The sequence below is a fragment of the Dipodomys merriami genome, unplaced genomic scaffold (assembly GCF_024711535.1).
Source record: "Dipodomys merriami isolate MVZ:Mamm:240054 unplaced genomic scaffold, mDipMer1.0.p SCAF_3, whole genome shotgun sequence".
Lineage (NCBI taxonomy): Eukaryota > Metazoa > Chordata > Mammalia > Rodentia > Heteromyidae > Dipodomys > Dipodomys merriami.
Window position 1 is genome coordinate 21,320,518 of NW_027204492.1, and position 14,644 is coordinate 21,335,161.

Here is a 14,644-nt window from a genome sequence, read left to right on the forward strand (position 1 = left end):
ACATGCAGAAAACTAAAAGTGGACCCCAGCCTATCACCATGCACCAACATCAACTCAAAATGGATTAAAGACCTTAACATTAAACCTGAATCTCTGAAACTACTGCAGGACAGAGTAGGAGAGACACTTGAACTAATAGGCACAGGAAGGAACTTCCTGAACAGAGTCCCAGGGTCACAACAAATTGGAGAGAGACTCGACAAATGGGACTACCTTAAAATAAAAAGCTTCTGCACAGATAAAGCTATCGCAACCAAGCTAGAAAGACAACCAACTAATTGGGAAAAAATATTTACCAGCAATATATCAGACAAGGGGTTAACATCCTGTATATACAGGGAACTCAAGAAACTAATCCCTCCCAAACCCAACACACCAATTACTAAATGGGCAAGGGAACTAAAGAGGGACTTCTCAAATGAAGAAATAAAAATGGCAAAGAAACACATGAGGAAATGTTCATCATCCCTGGTGGTGAAGGAAATGCAAATAAAGACAACCCTGAGATACCACCTTACCCCAGTCAGAATGTCCCACATCCACAAATCAGCCAACGACAAATGCTGGAGGGGATGTGGAGAACGAGGAACGCTATTACACTGCTGGTGGGAATGTACACTCATACAACCACTTTGGAAAGCAGTCTGGAGGGTCCTTAGAAAGCTAAAGATTGACCTCCCTTACGACCCAGTCATACCACTTCTAGGCATCTACCCTGAACAACAGGAACCAATATACAAGGACACGTGCACCTCCATGTTTATTGCAGCACTGTTCGCAATAGCTAGGAGATGGAAACAACCTAGATGCCCCACCACAGATGAATGGATCCAAAAATTGTGGTATCTATACACAATGGAATATTATGCAGCCATTAGAAATGACAAAATAATGGCATTTGCAGGGAAATGGATGGAGCTAGAAGGAATCATGTTGAGCGAGGTAAGCCAAGAACGAAGAGACAAACAGTACATGGTCTCCCTGATAAGTGGATGATGAATCCAAAAGGTTAGGTGATATGACAAAACTAACAGGACTTAAGAAACAAAGAACTCCCACTCATCTGGTTGAACCACTACTAAATATCCCCATGCTGCTGATCACATATATGGTATATAACATATGAGCACCGTTATATATTACAGACTGTGATAGACAATTTGCTCCAGGAAAGTTAGAATGAACTTGTGACTTTAAATGAGCATCATTATTCCACAATACTGTGAATTTCCGGAAATTAAGTAATCACTTAATCACGATCAAAAAAAAAAAAAAAAAAAAGAACCTTGGGGAAGGGAGGGAGGGAGGGGATGGTAGGGGGAAAACAATGGAGGGGGTAACAATGTTCAAGAGGAAGTGGAAGTGTACTCATTACCTCACTCATGTAACTGTAACCCTCTGTATAGTATCTCTACAATAAAAAAATAAAATAAAAAAAAAATTACCTACTAGTTTGTTCCCAAGGAGAGGATGACAGCAAAAAAGAAGAAGAAGAAGTTAGTATCATTTTAGGTTTTCCTTTTACTTCCCATGTTTCTGGGTATAAGAGGAAAATGTCGGGGGGGTGGGAGGAGGATGGCAAGGGATGGGAAGGGGAAACAAAGAAGGAGGCTACAATGCTTGATAAGAAATGTACTCATTATCTTGCCTATGTAATTGTAACCCCTCTGTACAGTATTTTCACAATAAAAAAAAAAGGAAAAAAAAAAAAAAGTTAAAGCATAGAACGAATCATCAAATTTTGGCACATTCTTTTAATAAAATTATGATGCAGAACACCGGAATCAAATACAGTGAAAACGGGATATACAAATGGGGAAGAACTTATAAAAGAAACAAAAGAATCGCATAGTGAATTATAAGTACATTAAAAAAAACAAGAAAGAAAAAAAAAAACCTTGTGTCCCTGTCTTGTGGTACATTTTGCTTATCTCATATGGTCATATGTGCATAGCCTTTGAAATTATCTGTTTGTCATACACATATACTAGACATTACAAACAAGGGAAACTATGGGACCTATGTTTCTTTGTGCCTGGCTTACTTCACTTAATATAATTTTTTCCAAGGATTTTCATTTCCTAACAAATGGGGCAATGTCATTCTTTCTGATGGAGACATAGAATTCCATTATATATACCACATTTTGTTGATCCATTCATCTACTGAGGGGCATCTGGTTTGGTTCCATATCTTATCTATGGTGAATTAGGCTGGGAAAAACATAGTTGGTATGAACTTGTTTGTGATTATTTGGATAAACGCCCAAAAGTGCGATTGCTGGGTCACAGGGGAGCTCTATGTGGAGTCTTTTGAGGAATCTCCATACTACTTTCCAAAGTGGTTGAACAAGTTTACACTCCTACCAACAATGCAATAGGCTTCCCTTTTGGCCACACATTTTCAGCATCTGTTGCTAGATGTCTTAATTAGGGCCATTCTGACTGGGGTGAGGTGGAATCTCAATGTTGTCTTAATTTGCATTTCTTTTATGGCTGGAGAAGTTGAATATTTCTTCATGTGTCTATTGGCCTCTCTTATTTCTTCTTCAGAGAAGATTCTCTTTAAGTCTTTATCCCACTTATTTAATAAGCAGTTGTTTCTTTGATGATTTTTGTGGGATTTAGTTTTTTGAGTTCTAAGTATATTTTAGACATGAGACCCTTGTTCATTGTATGGCTAGTGAAGATCTCCCAATCCGTGAGCTTTTTATTGATTTTGCTATGTCCGTTGCCTTGCAGAAGCTCTGCAGTTTCATGCAATCCCATTAGTCCAGGTTTTCTTTGATTTGTTGTGTTTCTGGGTCTCTATTAAGAAAATTTGGGCCTGTGCCATGGAGCCCTAGAGTCTGCTTTTATTTCAAGATCTTTGATCCATTTGGGGTTGATTCTGGTGCAGGGTGATATATAAGGATCTAGGTTTAGTTTTCTACATGTGCTTAACCAATTTTGCCAGCACCATTTACTGAAAAGCCTGACCTTCGTCCATTCTATTTCTTTAGCTTCCTTGTCAAAGATTAGGTGGCTACAGATCTGTGGGTTCATTTCTGGCTCTTCAGTCCTATTCCATTGGTCCTCAGGACTGGTCTTGTACCAGTACCAAGCTGTTTTGATTACTATGGCTTTGTAGTAAAGTTTGAAATTTGGAATTGATATTTCTCCAATGCTGTTTTTTCTTCTAAGGATTGCTTTTTGCTATTCAGGGCCTTTTATTGTTCCATATAAATTTTTGGATTGCTTCTTCTATTTCATTGAAAAATGAGGTTGGGATATTGATAGGTATCACATGGAATTTGTAGATAGCCTTTGGCAGTATTGCCATCTTCACAATGCTAATCCTCCCAATCCAGGAGCATGGGAGGTTTTTCCACATTCTTAGTTATGCTTTAATTTCCTATTTCAGGTTTTAAAGTTTTCGTCATAGAGGTCCTTCACCTCTTTTGTTAAGTTAACTCCTAAGGATTTTATTTTTTGTTGGGCTATTACAAAAGAAGTTGCTTTCCTGATTTCAGCTGCACTCTTCTCATTGTTGGCATACAGGAAAGCCATTGATTTCTAAGGGTTAATTGTATACGCTGCTACTTTGCCAAAGTTTCCGATCAGCTCAAGTACATTGGGAGTGGAGTCTATGGGATTCTTTAAATACAAGAGCATGTCATCTGCAAAGAGGGAATGTTTTACTACCTCTTTCCCAATTGGATCCCCTTTATGTTTGTATCTTATCTTATTACCCTAGTTAGGCATTCTAATACTAGTTTGAAGAGGAGTGGAGAGAGTGGACATCCTTGTTTCATTCCTGAATTTAGAGGAAATGGCTTTAACTATTAGCCATTAAGTATAATGCTGGATGTAGGCTTGTCATACACTGCCTTTATTATATTGAGGAATGTTCCATGGATTCATAGTTTTTCCAGAGCTTTAACCATAAAGGGGTGTTGGATCTACTCAAATGCTTTTTCTGAATCTATTGAGATAACCCTGTGGTTCTTATCCTTGCTTTTGTTGATATGATGAATTATAGTAATTGATTTGCACATATTGAACCAGTTTTGCATCCCTAAAATGAATCCTCTTTGATCGTGGTGTACGATTTTTTTCGATGAGTCGTTGAGGTCAATTGGCCAAGATTTTGTTGAAAAGCTTTACATCGTTGTTCATGGAAGAAATGCGTCTATAGTTCTCTTTCTTTGATGAGTCCCTGCCTGGCTTTGGGATGAGGGTTATGCTGGCTTCAAAGAAAGAGTTTCGTAGTGAGTTTTCATTTTCAATTTCATTGAAGTGTTGGAGGAGTATTGGTGTGAGTTCTGCTTTGAAAGCCTTGTAGAATTCTGCTGTAAATCCATCCAGTCCTGGGCTTTTATTGGGTGGGAGAGCTCTTATTACTGTTTCCATTTCGATGCTTGATATGGGTCTGTTAAGTTGGTTTAAGTCATCTTGATTTAGTTAGGGCATGTCATTATTTGCTAGAAATTCATCCATATCTTTCATATTCTCAAACTTATTAGAGTAAAGGTTTGAGAAGTATCTCCTTATTATATTCTAAATCTTGGCTGTTTCTGTAATGATGTTTCTATTCTCTTCTCTGAATTTGTTTATTTGCATGTGTTCTCTTTTTTTCTCAGGTCTGTCAATTTTATTAATTTTTTCGAAGAACCAACTGTTTGTTTTGTTAATCCTTTCTATAGTGTTTTTGGACTCTAATTCATTTAATTCTAATTTAATTTTAATTATTTGTTTCTGTCTACTGGATTGCGGTTTAACTTGTTGCTCTTTTTCAAGGAACTTTAGGTGCCTCATTATATTCAGATCTCTCCAATTTGTTAATATTGGAATTCAGAGCTATAAACTTGCCTCTATGTACTGCCTTTCCTGTGTCCCAGAGGAGCTGATAACTTGTGTGTAACTTTTTGTTAAATATCTTTTTTGTTAAAAATCATAGAATGCCATGGTGTATATACACAATATATTTTTGATCCATTCATCTACTGAGGAGCATCTGGGTTAGTTCCATATCCTAGCTATGGTAAACTTGCTGCAGTGAACATGAATGTGCTGGTAGCTTTAATATGGTCTTGTTTGTGGTCATTTGGTAAATTCCCCAGAGTGGGATTGCTGGGTCATAGGGAAGCTCTATGCTTAATAATTTCATCAGCCTCCATACTGCTTTCCAGAATGGGTGGACAAAATTGCATTCCCAAAAGTTTCATAGTGATCCCTTTGGGCCACATCCCTGACAGCATCTTTTATTGTTTGTTTTCACGATGATGGCCATTCTCACTTGGTGAGGTGGAATCTCAATGTTGCTTTGATTTGCATTTCCTTTATGGCCAGAGATATTGAGCATTTAATCATGTGTCTATTGGCCATCCCTAGTTCTTCTTCCGAGAATTCTCTCTTTAACCCAGTTGTTAATAAGGTATTTGCTTCTTTGTGGATTTGTGTTTTGGGTATTAATTTTTTTTACCTCTAGGTATATGTTTGATATGTGGCCCTTGTCTGTATACCTAGTGAAGATGCTCTCCCTATCTGTGGGCTTTCCATTTATCTTGCTAGCTATATCCTTTGCTACGCATAAGCTCTGCAGTTTAATGTAATTTGATTAATCATGCCTTAGTTTGATTGGTTGTTTCTGGGTCTTTATTGAGAAAGTTTCTACCTCTGTGAGAGGAACTTCAACCCACTGGGAAGGTCTGTTTTCCCTGGGCAAAGCTGGCCTTCCCTGGGGAGACGTTTCTTTTCTGCTAGGTAGCAATAGCACAAGGGAATCAGATTCCTTTGGTCCGTTGAAAGATACTACTACTCCAGCCTGTGTTACCTGCCAGCTGCTCTGGCAGGCTCTATGCCAGTGTCAGAGATAATGTTCTTCAATGTAACAGTGGCACTCAGAAGACACTATGTTGGAAATGAACTTTACAATTTAAAGGGTTGAAGAAATTCGGTGGGAAGGGAAAGCAGGAGAAAATGAGGGAGTCGGTAACGTTCGACAAGAATTGTACTTATTTTCTTACACATTTAACTGTAACCCCTTTACAATAACATTTGGAAAAAGACCCCCTCAAAAAGTCAAAATGGGGTGAAGATGGCAGCTTCTGAGGAAGAGCCGAAGCCCAAAAAGCTGAAGGTGGAGGCACCATCAGTGCTGAGTGAAAATATCCTCTTTGGGATGGGAAATCCTCTTGACATCTCTGCTATAGTGGACAAAGACTTCCTTGATAAGTATTCTTTAAAACCAAATGACTAAATCTTGGCTGAAGACAAACACAAGGAACTATTTGATGAACTTGTAAAAAAAAATCCAAGTTGAGTATCATGCTGGTGGCTCTACCCACAATTCAATTGAAGTGGCTCAGTGCATGATTCAGCAGCCACACAAAGCAGCATTTTTGGATGCATTGGGATAGATAAATTTGGGGAGATCCTGAAGAGTAAATCTGCAGAAGACCATGTGAATGCTCATTACTATGAGCAGAATTAACAGCTGACAGGAACTTGTGCTGCCTGTATCACTGGTGACAACAGGTCGCTTATAGTTAATCTTGCTGCTGTCAATTGTTACAAAAAGGAAAAACATCTTCATCTGGAAAAAAACTGGATGTTGGTAGAAAAAGCAAGAATTTACTATATAGCTGGATTTTTTTCTTAGTTTCCCCAGAGTCTGTGTTAAAAGTGGCTCACCATTCTTCTGACTACAACAAGATTTTCACTTTGAAACTCTCTGCACCATTTATATGCCAGTTCTACAAGGAATCCTTAATGAAAGTATGCCCTACATTGACATACTTTTTGGAAATAAGATGGAAGCTGACATTTTTGCTAGAGAGCAAGGCTTTGAGACAAAAGACATTAAGGAGATAGCCAGGAAGACACAAGTTCTTCTAAAGGTGAACTTGAAGAGACAGCGAATTGTGATCTTCACTCAAGAGAGTGGTGACACTATAATGGCTACAGAAAACGAAGTCACTATTTTTCCTGTCCTGGATCAGGACCAGAAAGAAATTAGTGACACCATTGGAGCTGGAGATGCATTTGTTGGAGGTTTTCTTTTTCAACTAGTCTCTGATATGCCTCTGACTGATTGCATCCTGGCTGGCCACTATACAGCAAGTGTCATAATTAGGCAAACTGGTTGCACCTTTCCTGAGAAGCCAGATTTCCACTAATGGAAGAGCACAAAGCCCAGGCCTGGGAGAACAATGTCCTGGTTGTCTCCTGAGAATTTCCACATTAATGAAGAAAAAAATGTTTTCTGCCATCGTTTCCTACTATAATATGGTCACTCTTAATTTAGAGGGTACAATAATGCTTTCAGAATCTTTAGCCTTTCTGCAACCTGAAAAATGTTTATTTCCAATGTCTGCTAGTGCCTCTTCAATGTCAATTAAACAGAAATATAACATTTCAATAGAATTTTTTTCTTTGTCAGTCATGGGGCTTAAACTCTGGGCCTGGGCGCTGTCCCTCAGCTCTTCAGCTCAAGGCTAACACTCTACCCCTTGAGCCACAGCGCCACTTCCAGTTTTCTGAGTGGTTTATTGGAGATAAGAGTCTCATGGTGTTTCCAGCCTGGGCTGGGTTTGAACCATGATAGTCAGATCTCAGCCTGCTGAGTGGCTAGAATTACAGGCATAGCCACCGGTGCCAGGCTCAAGAGAAAATTTTAATTTCATTTTCAGTTACTTTGTAAATTGAAGTGTGTGAGTTGATCAGTTTTTTTACACTTCTGCTTTGAATGCAGATGCAATTTAATATGATAGACTTTTTAAAGAAATTAATCCTAACACAATCAATCTTTAGCTTTTTATATAAATATATTTAATTTAGGAATGTGTGTATACACATACACATAAGTAAATTCCACATATATACATGATGAGCAGTGAAATAACGTACAAAAATATTTATTGTGTCAAATTACTCCAAATAATCTCTTCAGTGTGCAGTCAAACATGTGATACATATTGGTAATTGAATAATTTTCCAAATATTATGTTGTGTTACAATATTCAAATTATGACCTTATGCTTACTAATGGTACTCTGTAATTTGATACAAATAAAAATTTCTCCTATGGGAGGGAAAAATCAAAATGGCATTCTTATCAGGAGGAGAAAGGGTTTCTTTCCACATTCTGATCTCTGAGAGGGAGTGAGGATGTCTTTGATGTCACACATTCTCTTGGTGATTTGGATCATCTGTGTTGTGATGAGTTGTCTATACATCCATCTTTGGTTGGCTGGGATGTGGATTCTTGTTCTTGGCCCTTACGTTTGTGCTAGAGTTGAGTAGTCTGTGTGCACATGCTGTTTCTTCTATTTTTGTCCTGACTCTCTCCAGCTGCTGCCACCAGGCAGCACCACTGCCAGCAGATGCTTAAATCCGTCTTCTTAAGCAAGGTGTAATATTCTTCTTAAGTATGAATCTCTGTGTAATTAAAACTTACTTGGCATAACTCTCGAGACGTGAATAAATCAGTAGGACCCTAAAACTCAGTCCCCTGCTAATTTTCCACCATCTCTTATGTTTATTTTCCCTCATTTGTAATAACTAGAATATGTCTAGTATGCTCTTAGGAGAAGATAACAATGACTCAGTAGCTTTGTGCATATGACCATATAAATTGATGTGTATCAAAATGAACTCGAAGAAATGGAAACAAGAGGTTTATTTCTTCTGTCTTTTTTTCCTCCCTTCGGTCTGTTCCCTGCTGTCAAGATTTGTAATTCTTTACCTTTTATCTTGTATATGAGTTTATATGATTTGGATAACAGAAAGCAAATCACAGAAATGGTAGGACAAAGTGTGAACTAATTCAACAATGATATTCATTAGACACTATATTAGAAATGAACTTTTACAACTTGGTGGGGAAGGGGATCATGAGGAGAAAAAGTGGGAGAAAATGAGGAAGGGGGTAACACTGTTCAAAATCTTTCTGTACATCAACTTTAAAATATAATTTAAATATATATATTCATTATGTATGGGAACAAATATGTGTACAGTACAAGGTTTTAAGCTAATGGTTTCTTCATATATTTGTTTATATAGTATTATGAAACCATATTTTATTGAAATGCATGGAGAGATTTTTGAGTGACGTCTATTATGTTGAATTTGTTAAAATCTTGCCAGCTCTTTTCTATGTATTGCTGAGAAAGAAGTTCTTTCATTGATTATTTCAAATTTTCCTTGCTGATAGCCCCCATTAGACGGACAGGCTCAAAGCTCATTAGCAAAGCTTTGTTCTTAACTGCTCATTTCCTCAAATTCTCTGCAGGAAGGAAACTCATGAACACTTTATGAAATTCAACTACATTAAGAATGATGATATACTAGTAAATATGCTGTAGAGATTTGAATATATTTGAAATATGAAAAGTGAATCCATAAATCTATAACTGATAGACAGTCAGCAAATATCTGTGATATAATTTCCATGATGTCAAACTACTAAATAAAGTCACCAAAGACTTTCTTATCTGAAAAAATATAAGCAAAATATATTATGGTGCTCTATGGACCACTGAACCAAAGTTTGAACTGATCAAATTTTATATTCTTTTAAGGTGATTAGGAGATGAACAGTTTAAATTCAGAAACTCTCATCTGTACAATCGAGATAACAATACCAACACACTATGAGATTCTTTTTGGTATTATGGGAAAATTATGGGACACAAATGACATTTAAGTGTATTGCATATAATTATGAAGTTAATTTGTACACATCTCATGGCATTAGCACCCTGCATACAAAATAAGTGCTTAACAAAAACATTAGTTGTTATTGTTGTCATGTTTCTTCTGCTGCTTTGTAGTTATTGCTATTGTCACCTTTAGAGAAAGTTACTTGGGTAAAAATATAGATTATTTAAAACATAAGTATAATTACTGCATTGCCTTACTCATGCTCTCAGTATTTTGATTTTTCTTATGATGAAAATTTAAAAATATATTGAAAAGTACATGACAAATACATCAATAAATGCAGACCACAGTGTCAAGCTATGTGATATGTACTTGAACTCTCAGGACAAGTAAGACAGGACTAGGGCTTATTCATAGAACTGAAACTTACAATGTCAAAGTTGCAGTCACATTTTTATTTATTTCCCCTATTTTACCATTTGACATTATGGGACAAGAAAATGATTGGATCAGAGCTTATTCTTACACCAATTAACAAGCTCAGCTAAGATTCAAATTGATAAGAATGTGTTGGAAATTGTATTCTGCATAAGTTTTTTTCTGTTTTTTTCCCATTCATAGGTAATACACCTAAGATCAGAATTCCCCTGAGAAACGTTATTTAATACAGTCCCAAATTAACACACGTTTAACATCTTCATTTTTTTTTATTGTGAAAATACTGTACAGAGGGTTTACAATTACATGGGCAAGTTTGCCTCCTCCTTTGTTTCCCCTTCCAGTCCCTTCCCATCTCCCTCCCCCCTTTTCCCGTTCCCCCCTACCCCCCACCCACCAACACACAATCATACTTTGTCTTCAAAATGCATTTTAATTAAAACCTTTGGAGGAGAATTGTATTTATTATTTGAGATGTTAATAGGTTCCTTTGGTTGCTTATTTTCTAGTAGATTTTCAATGTACTTTTATGTATACAATATTTTTATGTGAAGTTTTTCTTTTTAAAAACTTATTTTCTCTTTTAAAACATCTGCCTTATTATCTTTTCCATCTTATATACTGCATAGAATAATAATCATTATTCTATAGAAACAGAAATAATAGCTATTATTATATGCATGCAATCAAAACCAATTATATATTTCTTCTGAACCTAGATAATATATATATACATATATATATATATTTATATATCACACATACATACACAAATCCAAACATACACATACAGACACAAACTCACTCACTAAGTTCTAGATCTTTTCTTCAATGTTGAAGCAGTACCACCCTTTTGGGGTACAATGCTTATTAGAGCCTCTAAATAATTTTCTATTATTTTTATGAAGGAGCAATTTCTTAAAATAGTCATTTTAGGAAGTTATGTAGTAAGTGAAAAACTTATATATTCAGCAACATTAGTACATATGAAAATTACAATATGGCAGTTACTGCCAGAAGCCACTGAAAAACATAAATTAATCCCTCCAACAATCCTATTATGAGGAAAGACAGTTATCATTTGAAGTTCTTCGAATACACTTAACACTATTTAAACTCAGGCTCTATATTTTGGTAGCTGAACTCTGTGCACAAATTTATAACTGACTTTTGCTATTGTATTGAGGCAGTCTTTAAGCACATCTTGGGATACCAAAATGGCCGCAAAATGGTTTGCTAAATTGTGTGAGAGAGTACCAAAGAAATCATATGTATGACTCTTGATCTTGAAAAATTTGCTATTCAGGGCTGGGGAGGTGCCTCAGTGGTAGAGCGCTTGCCTTGCATGCCTGAGGCCCTGGGTTCGATTCCTCAGCACCACATAAGCAAAAAGAAAAAAAGCTGGAAGTGACACTGTGGCTCAAGTGGTAGAGTGCTAGCCTTGAGCTGAAGAGCTGAGGGACAGCTCCCAGGCCCAGAGTTCAGGCCCCACAACTGGACCCCCCCCAAAAAAAAAGAAAAGAAAAATTTGCTATTCAGTTGGGAAAAAGGAATTGAGTCCAAGTGTATACTTTAAAGAAAATTATATCGAAATATGCCAAAATTCTAAAAGAAATAGAGACCAAATACATTTTCCTTTGTAAAAAACATGTTGATTTTGCAGGAATAAGCCCAGCACTTATTTGAATTTTTTTCAGATATGAAATTCTATAGATTTTACTCTTTATATCCTTTCTTATTTATAAAGAAGATCAAACAAAAACGCCATTATGAACAAGAGAAAGGGAGAGATAATACGTCTTTCTAATATCAGTTTATCTGACCTGTTTTGATATATCTTTCATCTTGGACATTCTTTTTCAAAGCTGAAAACTAGATCTTGCTCTTTACTAGTAAATGTATGTTATCTTATTTCACTCTTAAAACTGAACAATGATCCTATCTGTAAACTTTACATCTGTTTTTAATATGCACTGCATTCTTCCTAAAGGATTCAATCTAAATTGGATCTAGAACTCTGGAAAAGTGTTTTCTGAGCCTGTATTTTCAGAGTAAGAAGTTGTTTTTTTTTAATTCAAGCACTGTTGAGAAGTGCAAGAATCTCTTCTTTATTTCAGAATGTAAGTATCTCTTGAGGCAGAAGCATTTTCATTTGTCTTGCAATATACACATTAAAGTGGTCAAGTAAACTTTTGTTAGATGGAAAACTGGCAAACTCCAAATGAATAATTGTCCAAATTCTAGTCACAAACCTTGCATTTTCAATTATATTTGGACTACATGCTAGACGTTTCCATCCTTCTATGTGGTACGCATTTTAGAAGATTTCAAAGAACACTCCACATTTGTGAGAAAAGAAGGTCTGTTCAGGGTAAAAGTATTCTTAAGGACCACTTGAATCATAATCATGTTGGAAAGACATACTACCTTGTAACACAGGTAATTTTATGGTTAGTAACTACTCTTGGTTTTGATATATAATAGAATGTGAGAATTAACAATTTTATCTTTTCAAAGAGAGAAAATATACAGAAGTCCTTGTTCATTTCAAATGCTTGCATTCTGTCTAAAAGCTTAAGTATACAAGGGCAAAAGGTATAAATTTAGGATCATTTCACCTAAAACACAGTTATTATTAAATGTCTGATGTCTCTTCTTGGGTATCCATTCCACTTGTGACTCCCAGGTTTATTCATTTGCAGTCAAAATTCTTAAGAAACTTCAGCTTCAAACATGAAGGGAAAAAAGTAGTAGGAAATTAACTAAAATAATAACTGATTGGAAAATAGGAGCTTGATTTCTGGCCATATTTTATATAAAAAGAAACATGGTATTATAATTCTAAAGTTCATTAGCTAGAATTTTAATGTTCAATGTAAATGATAATAAATTAGATTTTTGCTACATTTTAAGAACATAAAATCTGTTGATTGCTGCACAGGTAGTCTTCCAATTTCTTTGACAAAGAAGAATATTAAAATAGCTATTTCTAGAAATAAGGGAGAAAATAATATTTCTTTTAAAATCACAATAGAATAATCAATGTCAACAACTGGATCTGATTCTTTATTATTAAATATATATTTTTATTGTAAAGATACTGTAAAGAAGGGTTACAGTTACATGAGTAAGGTAATGATTACATACATTTCCTATCGATCATTTTTACCTCCTTCTTTGTTTTTCCCCTATCATCCCTTCCCTCACCACCTTCCCAAATACTCCCTCCCCACCCTCCCAGGAAGTTGTAAAGTTTATTTTCAACATAGTGTCTTGTACATTTCATTATTGCAATGGGTCAATCTGTATCCTTATCTCAGCAATTTGCTATTTCCCTTCTAAACTTAGTTAGAAAACTGGATCACACAAGATTCATGGCACCAGAATAAAATACAGAAAAAACAGGGGTTATACCATGGGGGAAGAACATGCAAAAGAAAGAAAAAAAATCACATAGTACATTGTAAGTACATTAAAAACAACAGCAAGAAAGATAAAACCTCTTGTGTCCCTACCTTGGGGTTCATTTTTCTTAGCTTCATCTTATATGGTCATATGTACATGACTTTTTCTCCTTGTTCTAGACATATATCAGTTATTGCAATTAAGGGAAGCCATGGGACTTATGTTCCTTTGGGGCTGGATTTCATCCCTTAATATGATTTTTCCAAGTCTTTCCATTTCCTAAAAAATGGGTCATGTCATTCTTTCTGATAGAGCCATAGAACTCATACACACACACACACACACACACACACACACACACACACACACACACACACTCACACACACATACACATTATATATATATATATATATATATATATATATATATATATATATATATACACACACACACACATACATACCTCATTTTCTGGATCCACTCATCAACTGAGGGGCATCTGGGTTGTTTCCATAGCTGTGGTGAATAATGCTGAGATAAACATAGTTCTGCTAGGAGATTTACTATGGCCTTGTTTGTGACATTTCAGTAAATACCCAAATGTGCAATTACTTGGTCATAGGGGAGCTCTATGTGAAGTCTTTTCAGGAACCTCCATACTGCTTTCTAAAGATGTTGAACAAATTTACACTCCCACCAACAATGCAGTAGGTTCCCTTCTGTCCATATCCCCTCCAGCATCTGTTGTTATTAGTTTTCTTGATTACAGCAATTCTAACTGAGGTGAGGTGGAATCTCAATGTTGTTTGGATTTGCATTGCTATTATGGCTAGAGAAGTTGAACATTTATTCATGTGTCTATTGGCCATGTTTCCTATTGAGCATTGTTGCTTCCTCCTTTGTTTCCCCCCTACCATCCCTTCCCTCCCACCTCCACAACTACTCTCCCCCCACCCCCCTTGCCAAAGTTGTAAAGTTCGTTTTCAACATAGTGTTTTGTACATCTCATTGTTACAATGGGTCAACCATTATCCTTATTTAAGCATTTTGGTTTTTTCCTTCCCTCCCCGAATTAGAGAAGTGTGTATACAAGATGCACCTATATCAAATATAATGAAAACAAGGTTATACCGTGGGGGAGGAACATACAAAG

The 14,644-nt window shown here is 36.1% G+C and overlaps 1 pseudogene; it reads left to right on the plus strand.

Annotated features, from left to right (window-relative positions):
- The first annotated feature begins 6,078 nt into the window (after positions 1–6,078).
- LOC138839367 (adenosine kinase pseudogene) lies at positions 6,079–7,159 on the plus strand (annotated as a pseudogene).
- Positions 7,160–14,644: the final 7,485 nt, after the last annotated feature.